Source organism: Cucurbita maxima, unplaced genomic scaffold (assembly GCF_002738345.1).
Source record: "Cucurbita maxima cultivar Rimu unplaced genomic scaffold, Cmax_1.0 Cma_Scf00074, whole genome shotgun sequence".
Taxonomy (NCBI): Eukaryota; Viridiplantae; Streptophyta; class Magnoliopsida; order Cucurbitales; family Cucurbitaceae; genus Cucurbita; species Cucurbita maxima.
Genome location: NW_019272090.1, coordinates 314,329 through 338,303, shown reverse-complemented (window position 1 = coordinate 338,303; position 23,975 = coordinate 314,329). Strand labels below are relative to the sequence as shown.

General features: G+C 36.5%; 2 long non-coding RNA genes across 2 annotated transcripts in view; both read right to left on the bottom strand.

Annotated features, from left to right (window-relative positions):
- Positions 1–842: 842 nt before the first annotated feature.
- On the bottom strand, positions 843–2,631 carry LOC111472485. The gene is made up of 2 exons (XR_002715423.1): positions 1,488–2,631; positions 843–1,242 (listed from the first exon to the last, which is right to left on the bottom strand). It is a non-coding gene; the product is annotated as an uncharacterized LOC111472485 (long non-coding RNA).
- A 7,357-nt stretch (positions 2,632–9,988) lies between these two features.
- The window catches only part of LOC111472487, a 114,617-nt gene continuing 100,630 nt past the window's right edge, over positions 9,989–23,975 (bottom strand). Inside the window, exon 3 of the long non-coding RNA XR_002715424.1 lies at positions 9,989–10,042. This is a non-coding gene — a long non-coding RNA (uncharacterized LOC111472487). The remainder of the gene's footprint in view (positions 10,043–23,975) is intronic.

The window sequence follows — 23,975 nt, the reverse complement described above, 5'->3', positions numbered from 1 at the left end:
CATCGTATAACATCATAATAACAACATTATGTAGCATAGTCTCATCATCATATAACATAGTTACTTCATCATATAATATAAAGCATAAATGACTTGCAACCGAACCGATAGTAAGATCACCTACTTGTTTCACCTTAAACAACGTCTTCCCTAATCTCAAGTACGTTTGAATTCGTCCCTCGAAGTTGCTCCAAGTATCGTCCGAAGTTATTTTCTATTAGAAAGTCCATCTCGTTTCATTAATAATTCATATTTCTAACATAATTCAACTTGAACTTGGGAAATAGGACGTTATATTGACCTCAAGTGCATAAATTAAGGTCAAATTCAGTCTCAAAAGTGTAAAAAAAATGTAAGGGTTGGTATAAAAAATGATAAGGCAACCTTAATCCTCATCCTAATGATCCAAGCTTTTGTTAAAGCAAGAACCCTTGAATCAAAGTAATTAATATCTCTTTATACGAAATTTTGATGAACGAAGAGATAAGGCTAAAATTAGATTACCTCTCTTGTGATTGAAGATCTAGAAGCAAGATTTGGAAACCTTGTTCTAAATTGAGTCACTCCACAATCGAACCTGATCAAGGTTTGATTGAATGACTTGGGTGCAATTCTATCACAAGAATTGCTTGAAACTTAGAAATGACAAATATGATGCTTGGATTTCTAAGAGAAATGTCTCAATTTGAGATTTGAATTACATTCATCCACTAATCTAATTTTTACATATTGTGGGTATTTATAGTCTCCCGAAAAAAGACGTTTGGGGCCGAGATTCAATTCCGATCCCCTTTAGTCTCCACAAAAGACAAAGTCAATTTTGACCATTTGACCATTGCAAAATGAAAATGAAAAAAACAATAAAATTTTTCAACAAACGTTAATATGTTTGAGTGGTTAAGGGTACAAACTTGAAATCTATAGGGTTCTTATAAAACTGTGATGATTCTTATCGTCCTCAACCTCTTCTTATAACACTGTGATGATTCTTATCGTCCTCCTCCTCCTCCTCAACCTCTTCTTATAATACTGTGATGATTCTTATCGTCCTCCTCCTCTTCTTATAACACTGTGATGATTCTTATCGTCGTCCTCCTCCTCAACCTCTTCTTATAACACCGTGATGATACTTATCGTCCTCCTCCTCCTCAACCTCTTCTTATAACACCGTGATGATTCTTGTCGTCCTCCTCCTCCTCAACCTCTTCTTCTAACACTGTGATGATTCTTATCGTCCTCAACCTCTTCTTATAACACTGTGAACACTGTGATTATTCTTATCGTCCTCAACCTTTTCTTATAACGGTGTGAACACTGTGATGATTCTTATCGTCCTCAACCTCTTCTTATAACACTGTGAACACTGTGATGATTCTTAACGTCCTCAACCTCTTCTTATAACGGTGTGAACACTGTGATGATACTTATCGTCCTCAATCTCTTCTTATAACACTGTGAACACTGTAATGATTCTTATCGTCCTCAACCTCTTCTTATAACACTGTGATGATTCTTATTGTCCTCTTCTTATAACACTGTGATAATTCTTATCATCCTCTATCTCTTCTTATAACACTGTAAACATTGTGATGATTTTTATCGTCCTCAACCTCTTTTAATAACACTGTGAACACTGTGATAATTCTTATCGTCTTCAACCTCTTCTTATAACATTGTGAACATTGTGATTATTCTTGTGAGCACTGTGATGATTCTTATCGTCCTCAACCTCTTCTTATAACACTGTGATGATTCTTATCGTCCTCAACCTCCTCTTATAACACTGTGATGATTCTTATCGTCTTCTTCTTATAACACTGTGATGATTCTTATCATCCTCAACCTCTTCTTATAACACTGTGAACACTGTGATGATTCTTATCGTCCTCAACCTCTTTTAATAACATTGTGAACACCGTGATGATTCTTATCGTCCTCAACCTCTTTTAATAACATTGTGAACACTGTGATGATTCTTATCGTCCTCAACCTCTTCTTATAATATTGTGAACACTGTGATGATTCTTATCATCCTCAATCTCTTCTTATAACACTGTGATGATTCTTATCGTCCTCTTCTTATAACACTGTGAACACTGTGATGATTCTTATCGTCCTCAACCTCTTCTTATAACACTATAATGATTCTTATCATCCTCAACCTCTTCTTATAACACTGTGAACATTGTGATGATTCTTATCATCCTCAACCTCTTCTTATAACACTGTGAACACTGTGATGATTCTTATCGTCCTCTTCTTATAACACTGTGATGATTCTTATCGTCCTCAATCTATTTTTATAACAATGTGAACACTGTGATGATTCTTATCGTTTTCAACCTCTTCTTATAACACTGTGAACACTGTGATGATTCTTATCATCTTCCCCTCTTCTTATCATCTTCACCCTCTTCAAAAGGCTGTTCCCCCTTTTCAAAAGGTTTCAATGATTCTTATTGTCCTCAACCTCTTCTTACATCTTCATTCTCTTCAAAAGGCTGTTTCCCCTCTTCAAAAGGTTGTGATGATTCTTATCGTCCTCAACCTCTTCTTATCATCCTCAACCTCTTATCATCTTCCCCCTCTTCAAAAGGCTGTGATGATTCTTATCGTTCTCAACCTCTTCTTATCATCTTACCCCTCTTCAAAAGGGTGTGATGATTCTTATCGTCCTCAACCTCTTCTTATTATCTTCTCCCTCTTCAAAGGCATCATCTTCCCCCTCTTCCTCTTCTTATCATCTTCTCCTCTTCAAAAGACATCATCTTCCCCTCTTCAAAAGGCATCATGCATCATCTTCCCCCTCTAAAAAGACATCATCTTCAAAAGGCATCATGCAGCATCTTTCCCCTCTTCAAAAGACATCATCTTCCCCCTCTTCAAAAGACATCATCTTCGCCCTCTTCAAAAGGCATCATCTTCCCTCTCTTTAAAGTACATCATCTTCCCCCTCTTCAGGAGACATCATCTTCCCCCTCTTCAAGAGACATCATCTTCCCCCTCTTCAAAAGGCATCATCTTCCTCTTCAAAAGGCATCTTCCCCCTCTTAAAAAGTGATCATCTTCCCCCTCTTCAAAAGACATCTTCCCCCTCTTCAAATGCATCATCTTCCCCCCTCTTCAAAAGGAATCATCTTCCCCCTCTTCAAAAGGCATTTTTATCATCTTTGTTCTTCAAAAGGCGATTCTTATCATCTTTGTGAACACTGTGATGATTCTTATCGTCCTCAACCTCTTCTTATCATTTTCCCTCTCTTCAAAAAGCATGAACACTGTGATGATTCTTATCGTCCTCAACCTCTTCTTATCCTCTTCAAAAGGCAACATCTTTTGCTCTTCAAAAGATGATTCTTATTATCTGCGATTTTTATAATCTTTCCCCTCTTCAAAAGAAAAAGGCATCATCTTCCCCCTCTTCAAAAGGCGATTCTTATCATCTTCCCCCTCTTCAAAAGAACGCACTGTGATTCTTCAACTTATTATCTTCCCCCTCTTCAAAAGAACGCCCCCTCTTCAAAAGGTTTTCCCCCTCTTCAAAAGGACGCACTGTGATGTGATTCTTCAAAAGGACACATTGTGATTCTTATCGTCCTCAACTTATCATCTTCCCCATCTTCAAAAAGTCTTCCCCTCTTCAAAATGATGCACTGTGATTCTTATCATCTTCCCCATCTTCAAAAGAACGCACTGTGATTCTTATCTTCCCCCTCTTCAAAAGGACGCACTGTGATTCCCCCTCTTCAAAAGGCGATTCTTATCATCTTCCTCCTCTTCAAAAGAACGCACTGTGATTCTTATCATCCTCAACTTATCATCTTTCCTCTCTTCAAAAGCTTCCCCCTCTTCATAATGCGATTCTTATCATCTTCCCCCTCTTCAAAAGGACGCATTGTGATTTTTATCTTCCCCCTCTTCAAAAGAACACACTGTGATTCTTATCGTCCTCAACTTATCATCTTCCCCCTCTTCAAAAGGTCTTCCCCCCCTCTTTAAAAGAATGCACTGTGATTCTTATCGTCCTCAACTTATCATCTTCCCCCTCTTCAAAAAGACGCACTGTGATTCTTTATTGTCCTCAACTTATCAAAAGGACCATCTTCCCCCTCTTCAAAACCTCAAACATATCATCTTTCCCCTCTTCAAAAGGACCATCTTCCTCCTCTTCAAAAGAACCATTTTCCCCTTCTTCAAAAGGTTTTATCATCTTCTCTCTCTTCAAAAGGTTTTCCCCCCTTCAAAAGGACCATCTTCCCCCTCTTCAAAACCTCGAACTTATCATCTTCCCCCTCTTCAAAAGGACTATCTTCCCCATCTTTAAAATCATCTTCCCCCTCTTCAATAGAACGCACTGTGATTCTTATCGTCCTCGAACTTATCATCTTCCCCCTCTTCAAAAGGATGCACTGTGATTCTTATCATCTTCCCCCTCTTCAAAAGAACGCACTGTGATTCTTATCGTCCTCGAACTTATCATCTTCCCCCTCTTCAAAAGGATGCACTGTGATTCTTATCGTCCTTGAAGAACACTGTGATTCTTATCATCTTCCCCCTCTTTAAAAGGATCGACCTCGAACTTATCATCTTCCCCCTCTTCAAAAGGACGCATTGTGATTCTTATCGTCCTCGAACTTATCATCTTCCCCCTCTTCAAAAGGATGCATTGTGATTCTTATCGTTCTCGAAGAACAATGTGATTCTTATCATCTTCTCCCTCTTCAAAAGGATCGACCACAAACTTATCATCTTTCCTCTCTTCAAAAGAACGCACTATGATTCTTATCGTCCTCGAAGAACACTATGAATCTTATCATCTTCCCCCTCTTCCCCCTCTTCAAAAGGACGCACTGTGATTCTTATTGTCCTCGAAGAACACTGTGATTTTTATCATCTTCCCCCTCTTCAAAAAGATTCTTTCTCGAATCAGAAAAATCATCACATACATCAAAAGGACTCAAGTATCTTCCGTGCAAATATTCAATCCTTGGATCGTGTAATAGGTCCATTTGGAACACTGTGATTCTTATCATCTTCCCCCTCTTCAAAAGGATTCATCCTCGAATCAGAAAAATCATTACCTACATCAAAAGGACTCAAGTCAGCAGCATTGAAAGTAGAATGTTATTAATTTTATATGCATTGTTATTAATTCGTTTAAGGACTTGATAAGGGTCATCCCCTCTTGGAAGTAACTTTGTCTTCCGTTGAGATGAGAATCGCTCCTTATGAAAATGTATCCAAACCCAGTCACCAGGTTTAAAAATGATTTCCTTCCGTTCTTTGTTAATCCTTGAAGAAACTTTGAAATTTTGGTTCTCAATTCTCTTCTTCACCTCCTTGTGCAATGTTTTGATCAAGTCTCCCTTACTTGTGGATGCGTCACTCACAAAAATATTAGAAGGAATAGGAATTAAATCAAGAGGCGTAAGTGAATTAAAGTCAATTCTCTTCTTCACCTCCTTGTGCAATGTTTTGATCAAGTCTGACTTATTTGTGGCTCCGTCACTCACAAAAATATTAGAAGAAATATGGAGAAAATCAATAGGCGTAAGTGTTAAATGCATAAAAAACTTCAAAAGGAGAACAATGAGTGGTATTATGAATTGCTCTATTATATGCAAACTCTACACATGACAAACATTTATCCCGAGACTTAATATTCTTAGAAATAATAGCCCTAAACAATGCTTCTAATATTCTATTAACCACCTTAGTTTGTCCATCTATCTGAGGATGACATGTAGTTGAAAACAACAATTTGGTACCCAATTTACCCATACAATACTTTTCAAAAGTGACTATCTACCCTTTTTAGTGTGCGGTAAACCAAGAACAAAATCCATAGATATAGTCCTAGGTTCGTTAGGTACATTCAAAGGAGTGTACAATCCATTTGGTTGTGATCTAGATTTAGCTTCTTTGCATTTAAAGCATTGACTACAAAACTTATGAAAATCATGCTTCATTTTTTGCCAAATGAAGTGTTCATGCAACATATTATAAGTTTTATTAATCCCAAAATATCTCATTAAGCTACCACCATGTGCTTCTTTTACAAGCAAATCTCTAATAGAGCATTTAGAAATACAAAGCTTACTTTGCTTAAATAAGAATTCATGAAATACATAATAATCATCAGCAGCTATTTTTGTAAGATAAGATGCATAAATAATTCCAAAGTCTTTGTCAACTTCATATAATTCTTTAATATGCTCAAATCCAAGAATTTTTGCACTAAGAGAAGTAAAAAGATTGTACCTTCTAGATAATGCATCAGCTACCACATTATCCTTACCTTGCTTATATTAGATGACATAAGGAAATGTTTCAATAAACTGCACTCACTGCATGCCTACGGTTGAGTTTGCTTTGACTCTTAAGACACTTCAAGCTTTCATGATTAGAGTGGATCACAAATTCTCTAAGTCATAAGTAGTGTTGCCACACCTGCAAGGTGCGAACTAAAACCAACAATTCTTTATCACAGGTAGGATAGTTCAATGCTACCCCATTTAGTTTTTCACAAAAATACATTACGGGTTTTCCATCTTGTATCAAAACAGCACCTATGCCCAAACCACTTGCATTACACTCAATTTCAAAAGTTTTATCAAAGTTAGGCAAGACAAGTGATGGTGCATTGCTTAATTTATTCTTAAGCTCATTGAATGCTTTCTCTTGCATATCTTCCCATTTAAAAACATCATTCTTTTTCACCAAGTCATTCAATGGTGCAGTTATGGTGCTAAAATCTTTTATAAATCTCCCATATAAGCTAGCTAACCCATGAAAAAATACGAACTTCACTTGAATTTTGTGGTGTTGCCAATCCCTGATTGCTTTAACTTTCTCTTTATCTTCTACCCAATTTTTACCAACTATGAAACCAAGAAAGATAACTTTTTCGATGCAAAAACTACACTTATTAAAATTAGCATAAAGTTTCTCTTTTCTAAGTGTAATCAAAACTAACTTAACATGCTCTACATGCTCATGTAAAGTCTTTGAATAAATTAAAATATCATCAAAATACACAACAACATGCTTTCCTAAATATTCTCTCAAAACGTGATTCATTAAGCGCGTAAATGTACTAGGAGCATTAGTTAACCCAAAAGGCATAAGAAGATATTCATACAATCCATGCTTAGTTTTGAATGAGGTTTTCCATTCGTCTCCTACATACATTCTAATTTGATCAAATCCAGATTTCAAGTTAATCTTTGTAAATAAACAGAAACCATGCAATTCATCAAGCATATCGTCTAGCCTAGGAATAGGATGTCGATACTTTATCGTGATTTTGTTGATGACTCTACAATCCACGCACATGCACCACGTTCCATCTTTCTTTAGCACCAATAAGACAAGTACAAAACATGGACTAAAACTCTCTCGTATATAGGCCCTTCTCCATGAGCTCCTCTATTTGCCTTTGAATTTCTTTAGTCTCAGTTGGGTTGGCTCTATAAGCTAGACTATTAAGAATGACTGCCCCTAGAATGAAGTCTATTTTATGTTCAATACCTCTAATGGGAGGTAGTCCTTTAGGGATTTCATCTTGGAATACGTCATCAAATTCCTGTAAAAGAGATTGAAACATACTAGGCAAAGACAAATTGTTATCATTAGTGTTGAGGATATTTAGTAATAAATTATAGTTTACCATATATATTATATTTTATATTTTATTTTAAGGAAAATATCTAATATTTGTCTTATTATCATAAGTATCTTTCCATTTATTACTATTTTCATATCCTTGTAATTTATTTGATTATAAATAAGATAACTTTCACACCATTTAAGTGTGGTAGATTAAGCAAACATTCACATGGTATCAGAGCCCTTTCGGTTTAGCAACCTCGATTCTTTATTTTCAATGGCTTATGAATCCCCTACTCATCTTCGTTCTCCACCATCCCTGCTGGCTTTGATGCTGCAGGCGCAGTCTCCATGGCTGCCGAAGGCGTAGCCGATTGATTACTCTTCGGCTCCGCTCTTTTGACATCCAAATCACCCTTCAACATACTTTGTACATACAATCTCACTTTAACTAATATAGCCTCTTTTATTTTCTTCCCAATCTTCCCTTCATCCTTCACATAAATCCTAACTTAAACCTATCAATCTTTTGCGGAGATTTATCTTTGGAATCTGCGCGCCGCACGGGCTTCTTTGCCAACCAAGTTGTCGCCGCCCTTCTCGCCAAAATTGGCTCCTTCACCCAATGTGGCGACTCTTTCGGTTTCAACATTGTCTTTGTCCCTTGCTCTAGGTTTCCCCTTCTACTTCTTGGGGTTAGACACATTCTCACCAGAGCCAAGGTAGCATCGTCGCTAAGCGACAATCCCTCTTCATGGGTTAGACATATTCTCGCTGAAGCCAAGGCAGCATTGCCGCTGAGCGGCGATCCCTTTGCAATTTTCGATGGCCAAGAAAGTGTTTCTCTACGCCTCCTCTGAACCAGGTTGTTGACATCTTCACAAAAAGTGTTTCTCAACCTCTTTGAATTTTTCAGATTCAAGCTTCAAGTTCGTTTAAATCCGACGCTTAGCTTGCAGTGGGGTGTTAAGGATATTTAGTAATAAATTATAGTTTACCATATATATTATATTTGATATTTTATTATAAGGAAAATATCTAATATTTGTCTTATTACCATAAGTATCTTTTTATTTATTGTTATTTTCATTTATTACTATTTTCATATCCTTATAATTTATTTGATTATAAATAAGATAACTTTCACACCATTTAGGTGTGGTGGATGAAGCAAACATTCACAGTTAGAGACCAAGCATCCTTCAATGTACACAAGTACAAAGATGGTTTTTTGTGAGAACATCGCCCTTCTAACCTCTCCAACTCTTGCCAAACAACTCACATTCTTTACTTTTTTTCAATTTCATTCTTTTTTTCACTATGTTTTTTCTCTTTGATTTTTCTCTATTTTTTCACCCAACTCTTGTTTTTCTTTCAACTCTTTTTCCTCAAACTCTTTCTTTTTTATTCCAACTTTAATTGATCAACAAATACATTTGCAGAACCCAAAGGTACAAGAGTGATTTTTCTACCATCTTTTACAAAAGAATACCTATTCAAATAGTCATCATACATAACCCTCCTGTCAAATTACCATGGTCGGCCAAGCAATATGTCTCTAGCATAGATTGGTAAAACATCACAAAGAACTTCATCTTTATATTTTCCCAAAGTAAAATCTTGAGAAGTTACCTTCATTGTTCCACTGTCATTGAGCCATTGAAGCTTGTAAGGTTTATGATGGTGTTGGGTTGGAATTAGCAACCTTTTGATCAGCATGGTACTTACGACATTGGTGCAACTTCCACTATCAATTATAAGACTACAAGGAGTCCCCTTGACTAAACACCTTGTGTGAAATAGGTTGTCTCTTTGGTCATCAACATCATTCTCTGTAACTTGAGTTTTAAGAAGTCTTCTAGTAACAAGTACCAACCCATCTTCCAGTTCCTCCTCATTCTCCTAGATTTCTTCTTTAACTAGCTCATCCTGGTTACTTTCCTCACTATCTGTGACAACTTTTCCATTGATGATCATGACTCTGTTGTTAGGACAATCACGATTAAGATGATCAATTCCTTGACATTTTCAACATTTGAAGTCTATTTCTTTCTCGAATCTCCTTATATTCCTCCGCTTTCTCTTTACCCTTGGAGGTCTCAGCTTTGTTCTTTTTGACAAGATCATACTAGCCTTCAACTTTGAAATCTATCTTTTCAATATTTGCATTCTTTTTCCAAGTGTTGAAAGTAGTAGACTTTGAAATACCATACCTCCTTGAGTTATCCTTCTCCCAAGCTAGTTGCCTTTCGATTTTGATAGCAAGGTGTAACAATTCTTGCATATCAAAGTATGCTTTTTCTATCTACTTGATGAGCAAGTTGTCGGTTTAACCCACCAAGGAATCTAGCCATGTATCTTTCTCATCTTCATCAATACATGCTCTATTCAGAAGGGCCTCCATTTCTTTGTAATATTCTTCAACACTTTTGGATCCCTGTTGCAAAGTATAGAGTTTTTGTTTGAGTACTCGAGAATAATGCTTAGAAATGTACCTTTTTCTCATGAATGAATTCAATTCCTCCCACGTTTCAATTGGTTCTACATGATTTCTCCTCCACTTGGTTTTCAAAGATGTCCACCATATAATGGCGTAATCACAAAATTCAGCCACAACAAGCTTCAACTTTCTTTCTTCACTGAAATTGTTGCAATCGAAAACATGCTCAATTTTGCTCTCATATTGCAAATACTCCTCTAGATCAGATCTCCCATAGAAAGTTGGAATTTCTAGCTTTACTCCTCGGACTTCTCTTTCTTCTCCTCTCTCATACTGGTACTCCCTCTCAATTTGTTTTGGTGCTAAAATACCCCTTCTTCTCACTCTTCCTCTCCCTCGACCGACATCTCTCCCTCCCTAGAACTATGTCCTACTAAAAGGATGACATTGTCATCTTCTTCATTTTCAACTCCTTCATTCAAGAGTACTTCCCTCCCTTGAAGATTATCTAAGGCTATTCCAATTCGTTCCATCCGGTCTGTCTGTTGGGTTTTATGTCCTAAAACTCATAGTTTGTAAACAAAGACATATTCTATTTTTTCAATAAAGTTATTATTGATGTTTATTCAATAAAGATTGTTATTGAATAAAGTGAACTTTACGATCATTAATCTAAATCCAATAAACTAAGAACACTCTAGCTATAGTATGATTACTTGAACTATATGTAGAGACATAAAAGTGGATCAAGTTCAAGTATATAGTCAAAATGATCTATAGTATAAGGATAAGGTTGAGTACCTTATTCTGAGGACACTATGGATGTGGCCTACTTTTGTATATGATATAAATAATGTGATCACTAAATTGTACATGTGGAGACATGTGAGTGGGGGCGTCCTATGCAAAGAGTATTGCATAAGATCGGACCATGAAGAAAATCACTCTCTCTTTATAATGTCGTTTACTGTTAAGACTGATTTTCTTTTCATTCGATGACCTAGGTAACTCGACCTTAATCCTGAGCTAACCATGAACTCCTGTTCATTCGGAATTATCCTTAGATTTGCATGGGTGAGAGTGGCTCGAGTTCGCCGACTCAATAGGCCTCCCATTTCAGGTGTAAGACTGGGTGAATAGATGGGGACGTGGGGTGCAAGATGAAATTCGCTCCTACCCACTTTTAGGGATAGAAGAGAGGTAGTTCCCTGAAGTATTGACTCCAAGTCATGAACAAGGGGCCCCACCTACTCATTGGTCTGAGAGGGATTTGGTTTACTGGTTGGACCACAAACCAATTGTTCATAAGAGGATTAGTGGGACATAAGAAACAAGAAGTAACTTTAGAGGTAAAACGGTTAATTGACCCAGCTCTAGTTACGAACAACCTGTGAAGGATCGACTTACTAATCATGGTTATATCAAATGGACAAAAATATATCTATAGTGAGGGGAGTGCAACTACTAGGCTATAGTGGAGTGTTCTAGTAGTTAACGAATGTTGGTTAACAAGGTTAATGAGTTTAACCGGTTAATCTTGGATCGTTGGAGCCCATGATCTATAGGTCCATTAGGTTCCTCTGCTAGCTCATATCGGACTAAACCATATAATAGTGTGACGAGTGAGTTCGAAGTGTTCGAATTCAAATTAGGGAATATGCGCTACATATATACGATATATTTAACTGCATTTTTGTTTTATTTACGAATTAAACAAAAAGAGAGAATTTGAGATATTTAAATAAGATTTAAATATCTTAATCAATTATGTGTTAGAATTGATTGGGATTGACATTTGAATTAATATTAAATATAAATTAAATAGTTTAATTAATCATTTAATGTTACTTTAATTTGAAATTAATTATTCAAATTAATTGTTGAATTAAAATGAAGAAAGTCAAAATGTTGACTTGATTTAATGGAAAAATCCATGTTAGTGGAATTTTGAGGTGTCAAAATTTGGTTTAACCAAACTTGCATGCTTGCCAAATAAACCCCACAAGTTTGAGTGGAATTTTGAGTGTCAAAATTTGGTTGACTCAAACATGCATGCTTGCCACATAATCCCAAACATTTGAGTGGAATTTTGAGTGTCAAAATTTGGTGATCTCAAATTTGCATGAACATGCAAACATGACTCTTTAAATAGAGTGATCATGATACATTGAAGGTCTTCTTCCTTGAAAAAGACCTTGAGAAAATTCTCACAAGCTCTCTTTTCATATATACTAAATCCCTCCCAAGTTTAGTCACTCACCGGATTCCACAATCCCGTTCTAAGGCCAAAGGATAGTGGAGAAGACACTAGTGGTGGTTCGAAACCGGTTCGTGAGGAAAAAAGAATTTGAACTACAAAAGGTTAGTATTCAAATTCATTAACTAATAACTTGATTCAAACGAGTAATTGTTCCGACCTGTGTTTCTCTCCACCTAGCTTCATTGATCTCCCCTCCATTTCCTCCGTCTTGGTTCATGATTGTACAAACAGTTGTGGAATATGTTTAGGATCTCACACACTCAACTCACTGATTTTACACATTGGGACACTCGTGTTTATACACACAAAGGTAGGCTATTTGGGAAAATTACTAAATTATGATCAAGGTAGGCTAATATATCGATAAAGCAATTCTGATAGTTGCAAGCTATTCAAGGCAATCAAGATAAGTTAATTATGAACCTACTGCCAAGAAGATTAAAAAATATGTCAACAACAGAATTCAAACCTACGTGCAGAGAGCTCAATTGATTTCAAACCTGTCGCATTAGCCACTCAAGCACATCAATATTTGTTAGAAAGAACTATTTTTAATTTTATAAAATAGTGGAGATTAAAGGGGATCGGGAATAAATCCCATCCACAAACGTCTTTTGTTGGGAGACTAAAAATATCCACAATATGTTATGTAAAATGGAGATTCGTGGATGAATGTAATTCAAATCTCAAATTGAGACGTTTCCCTTAGATATCCGAGCATCATATTTGTCATTTCTAAGTTTAAAGCAATTCTTGTGGTAGAATTGCACCGAGCCATTCAATCAAGCCTTGATCAAGTTAGATTGTGGAGTGTCTCAATTTAGAACAAGGTTCTAAAGCTTGCTTCTAGATCTTCAATCATAAGAGGTAATCTAATTCTAGCCTTATCTCTTGGTTGACCCAAATTTCGTATAAGATGGTGTTAATTACTTTGATTCAAGAGTTCTTGCTAAAACAAAAGCTTGGATCGTTCGGCTGAGGATTAGAGTTTCCTTATCAATTTGGTATCAGAGCGTAGGTTGCATCTTTGTGGCCAATTCTAAAATTGATTTTATCTTTAATTTTCGCTATTGTTTATCGTTTCTTTAAAACTGTCATTTATTTTCTTACTGTCATTTCTATCGTTCATTATATTTCTATTTTTTTTAGCGTCCTCTTAAAGATCATATTTAGATCTTGAAAAAAAAAACCCCTTATCATATTGTTCTTAATAAATCCTTATCATTAGACCATTTGCACATTTATTTGATAATCAAATAAATTTCAATTCTCATTTTTTCCTAAAGCATATAAATCTGGAATTGTTGTGTTCGATCTTCATGACCATTCTCTTTGGAATTTTTTTCAGTGTGCAATTATATCAAAAAATATCTTTGTCTCTTATTTGTTTGTTCACTTCTTGTTTTATTTTGTTGTTACTTCATAATTAACTTATCTTGATTGCCTTGAATAGCTTGCTACCATCAGAATTGCTTTACCCATATATTAGCCTACCTTGATCATAATTTAGTCACTTTCCCAAACAACCTACCTTTGTGTGTATAAACACGAGTGTCCTTGAGTGTAAAATCAACGAGTTGAGTGTCTGAGGTCCTAAGCATATATAATTACTATTTGTACAATCATGAACTAAGACGATGAAAATGGAGGGGATATCAATGATCTATTTGAAGAAGTCCAGAAGAATGAGGAGGAACTAGAAGATGGGATTCATTTGGCACTTATAATAAGAAGACTTGTTAAAACTCAAGTTACGGAGAATGATGTTGATAATCAAAGAGATAACATGTTCCACACGTGGTGTTTAGTTAAGGAAGCTGCTTGTAGTCTTGTCATTGATAGTGGAAGTTGCACCCATGTTGAGTACCATGTTGATCAAAAGGTTGCAAATTCCAACTTAAGATCATCCTAAACCTTACAAGCTCCAATGGCTCAATGACAGTGGAACAATGAAGGTAACTTCTCAAGCTTTAATATCTTTTACTTTGGGAAAATATAAAGATAAAGTTCTTTGTGATGTTTTACCAATGCATGTTGGAGACATATTGCTTGGCCGACCATGACAATTTGACAGAAGGGTTATGTATGATGGCTATTTGAATAGGTATTCTTTTGTAAAAGATGGTAGAAAAACCACTCTTGTACCTTTGTATTCTGCAAATGTATTTATTGATCAATTAAAGTTGAAATTTGAGGAAAAAGAGTTGAAAGAAAAACAAGAGTTGTGTGAAAAAATAGAAAAAAAAAATCAAAGAGAAAAAAAAAGAAGAATAAAAACAGAGATGAAATTGAAGAAAAATGGAAGGGAGAGAGTTATTTGGCTATTGGAGAGGTGAGAAGGTTTTCACAAAAATCAATCTTTGTACTTATGTACCATTGGAGGAATTTTGGTCTCTAACTATAACAACTTGGCTTTGCCTAGTGTTTTTCAATCTCTTTTACAAGGAATTTGAAGACATGTTTCAAGATAAAGAAATACCTACCGTTAGAAGTACTGAACATAAAATAGACATCATTCCATAGACTGTCATTTCTTATAAGCCAGTTTATCGAGTCAATTCAACCGAGACAAAAGAAATTCAAAGGCAAGTGGAGGAGTTCATGGAGAATGGCTATGTACGAGAAAGTTTGAGTCCATGTCCTATACGAGACTTATTGGTGCCAAAGAAAGATGAAACTTGGCGCATATGCATGGATAGTAGAGTCATCAACAAAATCACGGTAAAGTATCGTCATCCTATTCCTAGGTTAGACGATATGCTTGATTTATTGCATGATTCGTGTCCATTTATAAAAATTATTTTGAAATTTGATATCATCAAATTAGAATGCACGTAGGAGATGAATGGAAAACAACTTTCAATATTAAGTTTGGATGGTATGAATGACTTTTTATGCTTTTTAGGTTAACTAATGCTCCTAGTACACCTATACGCTTAATATATAATGTTTTGAGAAAATATCTGAGAAAATATGTTGTTGTTGATATTGATGATATTATAATTTATTTAAAGATTTTGCTTAAGCATGTGGAGCATGTTAAATTAGTTATGATTACACATAGAAAAGAGAAATTTAATTTTAATAATGGTAGTTTTTGCATGGAAAAATTTTACCCTATTGACTTCATAGTTGGTAAAAGTAGATAGCATTAGAGACAAAGTTAAATTCATTATGAATTGGCCAACAACAAAAAGTGCACGTAAAGTTCGGAGTTTTCATGAGTTAGCTAACCTCTATAAGAGATTTATAAATGATTTTAGAACCATAACTGAACTATTGAATGACTTAGTGAAAAAGAATGTTGTTTTTAAATGGGGAGAAATGCAAGAGAATGCATTCAATTTGCTTAGGAAGAAATTAAGCCATGCATCATTATTTTTATAAAACTTTTGAAATTGGATGTGATGCATGTGGTTTGGTTATAAGTGCTGTTTTAATTCAAGATGGAAAGCCGTTAGTGTATTTTAGTGAAAAACTAAATGGGGCAACATTGAAATACCCTATTTATGATAAAGAATTGTTTGTATTTCATATATTGCATGTGCCGCAACACTACTTATGGCCTAGAGAATTTGTGATCCACTTTGATCATGAAAACTTGAAGTATGTGAAGGGTCAAAGCAAACTGAACCGTAGACATGCAAAGTGGGTGCAATTTATTAAAACATTTTCTTTCGTATGTCATCAAGTATAAGCAAGGTAAAGATAATATGGCTCATGTGTTATCTAAAAGGTACCATCTCTTTTACTTCTCTTAAAAAATTCTTGGATTTGAGCCTATTACACAATTATATACAGATGACCAAGACTTTAGACCTATATATGCATTTTTTCTTGCAAAAAAGCGGTGGATGATTATTATATGTTTCATAAATTTTTAATTAAGAAAAGTATGCTTTGTATTCCTAAATGCTATATAAAAGATTTGTTTTTGAGAGAAGCATATGGGTGGTGCCTTAATGGGATATCTCAGGATTAATAAAGTTTATAAGATGTTGCATAAAACACTTCTTTTGGCCGCCAAAGATGAAGCAAGATGTCCTTAAGTTTTGTAGCAAATGTTTTAAATGCAAAGAAACTAAATCTAGATCACAACCAAACGGATTTTATACTTCTTTGAATTTACCTAACAAACCTTGGACTAATATATCTATAAAATTTGTTCTTGGTTTACTACACACTAAAAATGATAAAAATTGTATTTTTTGTTGTGGTAGATATATTTATTAAAATGAGTTGAAATGGATGATATTTTTTGTTGTGGCAGATATATTTATTAAAATGAGTTGAAATGGATGATGCAAAGCATGTTGCTGACTTATTCTTTAAGAAAGTAGTTTATGGATTTAATACACTTGATTTGTTTTCTATTCCTTCTAATTTCTTGAAGAGAGGGAAGATGATAAAAATCAACGTGTTCTAAATGGACCTATTGTCAAAAGATTAAAAAAATGTCAGGAAGATTCAAAAGATATGTCAACAATTTTTAATTTGATAAGTTATGTAAAAGTCAAATGACCATTTGACTTATTCTTTTGTGAAGATTAAAGAGATTGAGAATAAATCTCGTCCACAAACGTCTTTTGTTGGGGGACTATAAATACATCTCGTCCACAAACGTCTTTTGTTGGGGGACTATAAATACCCACAATATGTTATGTAAAATGGAGATTCATGTATGAATGTAATTCCAATTTCAAATTGAGACGTTTCCCTTAGAAATCCGAGCATCATATTTGCCATTTCTAAGTTTAAAGCAATTCTTGTGGTAGAATTGCACCCGAGCCATTCAATCAAAGCCTTGATCAAGTTAGATTGTAGAGTGGCTCAATTAAGAACAAGGTTCCAAATCTTGCTTCTAGATCTTCGATCGTAAGAGTAATCTAATTCTAGCCTTATCTCTTGGTTGATCCAAATTTCGTATAAGGAGGTGTTAATTACTTTGATTCAAGGGTTCTTTCTAAAAAAAACTTGTATCGCTGAGCTGAGGATTAGGGTTGCCTTATCACCATCTAACTCTCCTTTTTACATATTTCGGAAAATTTAGAAGTTATCTTCCAACGTAGATTATGAGAAAAAAAAAATATCAAACACAACGGTTCTAGATTTAGATGGATTAAGAAAAAGATATGAATCGAAGTTTATTGGATCTTCAAATAAACATGCAAATGATCTAAAAATAATAATAAAGATCGTTTATAATCACAATCGTAAGAACAAATATGAAGATTTTTTTTTCAAGATATCAATGTGATGTTTAGGAAGAAAATGAGAACAATGTGAAAAGTTGATGAATAATGGCGGAAATGACAGTAAGAAAATAAATGGATAAATTTAAAGAAAAGATAAACAATAGCCGAAATGAAAGATAAAATCAATTCTAGAGTTGACCACAAAGATGTAAACCTAGGCTTTGATACTAAATTAATAAGGCAACACTAATCCTCAGTGCAACGATCCAAGCTTTTGTTGAAGCAAGAACCCTTGAATCAAAGTAATTAACATCTCCTTATACGAAATTTGGATCAACCAAGAGATAAGAGTAGAATTAGATTACCTCATATGAGTGAAGATCTAGAAGCAAGATTTGGAAACCTTATTCTAAATTGAGTCACTCCACAATCGAACTTGATCCAGGCTTGATTGTATAGCTCGTGTGCAATTCTACCACAAGAATTACTTGAAACTTAGAAATGACAAATATGATGCTTAGATTTCTAAGGAAAACGTCAGATCTGAATTACATTCATCCACTAATCTGATTTTTACATAACATATTGTGGGTACTTATAGTCTCCCGATAAAAGACGTTTGTGGCCGGGATTCAATTCCGATCCCCTTTAATCTCCACAAAAAACGAAGTCAATCTTGACCATTTGACCATTGCAAAATAAAAATGAAAAAAACAATAAAATCTTCCAACAAACGTTGATATGTTGAGTAGCTAAGGAAACAAACTTGAAATCTATTAGGGCTTCACTCGTGTAGGTTCAAACCTTGTTGTTTTCAAACCCTGTTGTTGACATTTTTAAAGTTTTCCTTCGTCAATTGTGTTAGGTTGAAGGTGTCTAGGTCGAGAGTTGCAAAATGAAAAGGAGTGGCGACTTAATTAAAGTCAATCCACTCGACGTGGACATTCCACTAACTTCAATTGTGCTAAAAAATAGTAACTAAAAATCTCATCCTAAAGCACTGTGGTATAATACCTTATTGTTTGAACTTCGATCTTCAAGCGAAGTTCTTCAAATTTCACCCTCGTCAGAGATTTGGTGAAGATATCTCCAAGCTACTCCTCTATTCGGATGAAATCAATCTTGATGAGCCCCCGATTTGCACATTCCTGGATGTAGTGAAATCTGATTTCTATGTACTTGCTTCGGTCATGCAAAACTGAATTTTTTATCAGGGAAATCGTATCTATGTTGTCCACATATAGCATTGGTGGATCGCCTTCTCTTCCGATGAGTTCTTCCATCAATCGCGCAAGCCAGACCCTGTGTGACCACCGTCGAAGTGGCGATGTACTCTGCTTTGTAAAAGGACAGAGCAACTACCTTTTGTTTAGTTGATTGCCAGCAGATCGCGTTGTCTAGGAGGAAGTAAATCATTATGCTGGTGCTTTTACGATCATCAACTTCACCGGTCATGTCAATATCATTGTAGCCGACCAGCTCAAGCTTCTCTTTTCCTCTCTTGCACAGTATTTCACACTCCACCCTCTAGTTCCAGCCACATAGCACAGGATGCGCTTCACAGCCACAAGATGCCCCTCCCTAGGTGTTTCCATAACCCTACTCACATATCCAATGGAATAAGAAAGGTCAGGGCATATATTTACCAGATAGTGCAGACTCTCGACAATGCTGCGATAATTGGTGGAGTCGACTACCATCATAGTGCTAGCCTTCCTTAGCTGGAGTCGAGCCTACATTGGCATCCTTGTAGGGTTACTATTGCTAGCCCAGCTGTGTCCAACAGCTTCTTCGTGTACGCACTTTGGTAGATGGTGATCCTGGCAGTACTCTATTGCACTTCGATGCTGAGGTAATAGTTGAGCACGCCGAGATCGCTCATCTTAAAGTTCTTTGACATCTCCCTCTTGAATCTTCCAAGGACTTTCATGTCGCCTCCAGTGATTATGAGGTTGAAGAAGTACACTCTCACGATCACTCGTTGCTTGCCGTGGCCGTGCGTGTATATGCTATGCTCAGAGGCACAACCCTTGAACTTCAGTGACAGTAGGGTACTGTCGAGCTTTGCGTTCCAGGATCGTGGTGCTTGCCAAAGCCCATAGAGTGCCTTGTACAGGCATAGTACCTTGTCGGAGTTGTCGTTGTCTAGGAAGCCAGGTGGTTGTCGGACCTAGACGGTCTCCTTCAGCTCTCCGTTGAGGAAGATAGACTTCACATCTATGTGGTGGACCTCCCAAGAGTAATGTGCTGCAATCGGCAGCAATAGGTGGATGGATTCCAACCTTGCCACCGACGCGAATACTTCTTTGAAGTTCACTCCTTGCTTCTAAACATAGCCCTTCGCCACCAGATGAGCCTTGTGCTTCACCACTTCTCCCTCTTCGTTACGCTTTAGTTTGAACACCCATTTGAGCCCTATGCCTAATGACCTGATGGCATTTTCTCTAGACTCCACGTCTTGTTCTCGGTGATGGACACCATCTCTTCCTGCATTGCCTTTAGCTAGCACGGGTTCCTTTCTGTTTCGGTGAAGGATTTTGGTTCATCCGCACTGATGGCATGTAGTTCGGCCACCTCTTCTTTGAGCTGAAGCGCCGCCAGTCCTGGTGGTTCACCTCCTCCTAGTAGATCTTTAATCCTCAAGTCCCTGGCCACCAGACCATTATCGTGATCGGCATCTAGCGTCGAGTTCGCAGTACTTGGTGTTGCGAACTCCACTGGTTCACGGGGCTTAAGAAAAGTTGCGATCGGTGTTCGTGTAGGCGTGCCCGGTGCAGCTGTTAGTGGCGGTGATAGTGCCTGATATTGTGCTCCTCCTTCTCCCGGCTCGGTGACGAGGTACTCCACGTGAGTTTATTTGGGTTTTGGTCCGCCTCGGTCATGTCGTTCCACCGCCAGAAGGTGTTTCGTCGAAGACGACATTGCGTGACACGTATGCTCGTCCCCAGCAGGATCATAGAGATTGCATACCTTGCTCCTGGGTTTGTAGCTGATGAAGACGATCTTCAGCCCCCTAGGATCAAGCTTGGCGAGGTGGGGACACGTGACCTTCATGTATGCGACGCAGTCGAACACTCGAAGATGTTGTACCACTGGCTTCTTGTTGTACCAGGCCTTGGTGGTGTCTTCCCATCGAGGCTTCGTGTTAGCGACTGATTGAGGAGGTAGACGATTGTCATGACCGCCTCTCTCCAAAACCTCCTAGGTATCCCGACCGTCATCAACAGTGACCTTGCTGTCTCGACGATGGTCTGATTTTAACGCTTCACCACCCCATTCTACTGGGGGGGAGTAGGGCACCGTTAGGTGCTGCTGCATGCCGAGTGTCACAACTATGCTATGAAGAGAGTAGGTTGTGACCCTCACGTCATGACAAGCAAAGCGGCAACACTCAAGAGACACCCGTCCGGCCACATGCGAGCCAATATAGAAGAGTGCCATGATGCGATCGAGGAGGAGGATGCATCATCTAACACACCACACGGAGTGGGCATTGAAGACAAGTTGAAACATAAGCAAGATAAAGACATCGAACAGACATGAGAGGCAAAGATAGGTTTGTTGAAGGGTCGGGTAGGGTCTTGGGCCTTAACCTTGAAAGTCGAAGTTCTGGAAGGAATTTGGGCATGCAGTTCTAGAGTTAAGTCCGTCCATATGAAATATGAATGCTCGCTAAATTTGGTGTCAATTGGGCACCTGACGGACACTGCACGATATCGTATAACAGTTCACCACAATCATGTTTATGTTTTGAAGATTGAAAATGGATCAAAATGTACTATAGGGGTACCATGGTGTCAGCTTTCTACCTCCCCTAGGCCCTGTCACCTAAGTGAGCTACCCTATAGCACATGCGTGTGTCACAGCATGGGCGACTGTGTCGAGACGAGTGTCTCGGATGATTCCTTTGAAATGAATTTTTTAAGGATAGTACCGGTCGGCATAGATCTGTCGGTATTGCACCCCAGGCCGCGTGTTGGAGGTTGCTACATACACTCACTATCCGGCACGGTATCTGTAAATGACATGGCATGGGCACGGGAGGGCCAATGCCTTGATAGAACCCGGATGGATGAATGTTCAGGAAGTCCCAATGAGATGAGCAACACGCTGATCCATTCTCGATGGCATGACCGAGCGAGTTGTGATGGTCGAAGACATCCCGAGACTCGGGATGGCGTCAAGACATATAAACCATGTCAATTGATAAGGCAACCCTAATCCTCAGTCCAATGATCCAAGTAATTAACACCTCTTTATATGAAATTTTAATTAACCAAGAGATAAGTCTAGAATTAGATTACCTCTTACGATTGAAGATCTAAAAGCAAGATTTGAATCCTTGTTCTACATTGAGTCACTCCACAATCTAACTTGATCAAGGCTTGATTGAATGGCTCGGATGCAATTCTACCACAAGAATTGCTTGAAACTTAGAAATGACAAAATGGATGCTCGAATTTCTAAGGAAAACGTCTTAATCCGAGATCTCAATTTCATTCATTCACCAATCTCATTTTTACATAACATATAGTGGGTATTTATAGTCTCCGGACAAAAGACGTTTGTGGCCGGGATTCAATCCCGATCCCTTTTAATCTCCACAAAAGATGAAGTCAATTTTGACCATTTGACCATTGCAAAATGAAAATGAAAAAATAATAAAATTTTCCAACAAACGTTGATATGTTTGAGTGGTTAAGGAGACAAACTTGAAATTTATAGAGCTTCACTCGTGTAAGTTCAAACTTTGTTGTTGATATTTTTTAAAAGTTTTCCAACTTTCAACCGTGCAAGTATTCAATTGTCCTTCGTCAATCGTATCGGCTTCTTATTCTAGAAATGATGGTTGAACCGAGTCGGGATCAAGAACGTGTTCATTTAAGTCCCTAGCATCGTTTCTTTTAAATGAATTTCTCCACGCATTCTAGTTACATTTCTTTTAAATGAATTTGTCTACCGGTTCTAGTTATATTATGCATGCAGGGGCAACATTGGTTTTGATAGAAAATTAGGATCATTACAATTAGGATCATTACAATTAGGATCAGAGTGATACCTATCACAATAAGATGTGATTTAGTGACAAACCAAGGATAAACCTTGTGGGTATGTGACACTTGAGTAAAGAATAGTACATGAATGAACCGATACCATATTAGAGTGAGAGTGATCCTGAAGATAGGATGATAGAGTCTTAAAGGAAAAAAAAAAAAGTTTACTACCAATATCAACAATATGCATCTTCCTTTTTAGTGACCCAATCATAGGAACTCCATTTTTAACGTACTTTGTTTGGAGTAATTCTATATTGGGTGACTCCATTTTTAACGTACTTTGTTTGGAGTAATTCTATGTTGGGTGACGTTCTAGAAATTTTCCTATGATACATGTGAGTAAGGACAAAATATGCTGAAACGACTCGTCTTGGTTTGTGGGGATAACTTTCACTATTAGAAGCAAGAGTATGTAACATGACTATGTAGCAGGGGAATACTAGATCCATCCGGTAATCAAGATTTTAAATCAACACATTTGTGAGTGCAAGGCGATAGTCTTCCATCATTCACTATGAAATTTCCTTAACTATTATGTCATTTTCTTTTACAAACTCATGAAATATTCTATTATTTTTAAATAAATTAAATGCATTATTACATGATTTGATTTAAAGAAATATCTCGTACAAAATTTAATTATTTTTTTTTAGAACTATTGGTACGAATTCAATTAGTATGTTATCTGAAAAACAAATAAGCAAACAAAGCAAAGTATCAAAAACATACCTATATCATATATTATGGTAATATAGCTATATTATTAATTATTCTTGCCCCAATGATAGAATTTAGTCCCACACAATAACAATCACAAACATATTAGTTTTGTTCTTATTAACACTTAATCCTTGACATTTTCTTCTTTGAGGTCTTCAAATTGCATATCATTGAGCTTCAATTCTTTTGTTACCGACTTTAAACAAACGCATAAACCGATTTCAGAATACGAACAAGTATGATCTTCATAGTCAGCAAAGGTGTTGCATGCGATTTGTTTTAGAAGGCTTCTCTTTAATACTACTGACGGCATCCCTTCAACTTCAATTGCAATAATATTTAAACACTTAATATCATGTTTCAAACTTTTGAACACTTAACCTGTGATTTTTGTTAGAAGACTTCTCTATTGAAATATTAACATTCAAAGCGTTTCCAAACAAAGAATGAAAAACTAGAAATTATACCAGAGGAAGACACAACCAATAGTGTACAAATGAAACTTAACTTCACACCACAAATCTCTGCCATATTATTTTTTGGGTTGTAAATATGTTAAATGGTTTGATGTGATGATTAATTTTCTTTTTGGTCAATCTATTATATAATACTCTATAAATTAAATTAGCTCACAATAGTTTTTTTTTTTTTTTTTTTTTTTTTTTTTTTTTTTTTTTTTTTTTTTTTTTTTTTTTTTT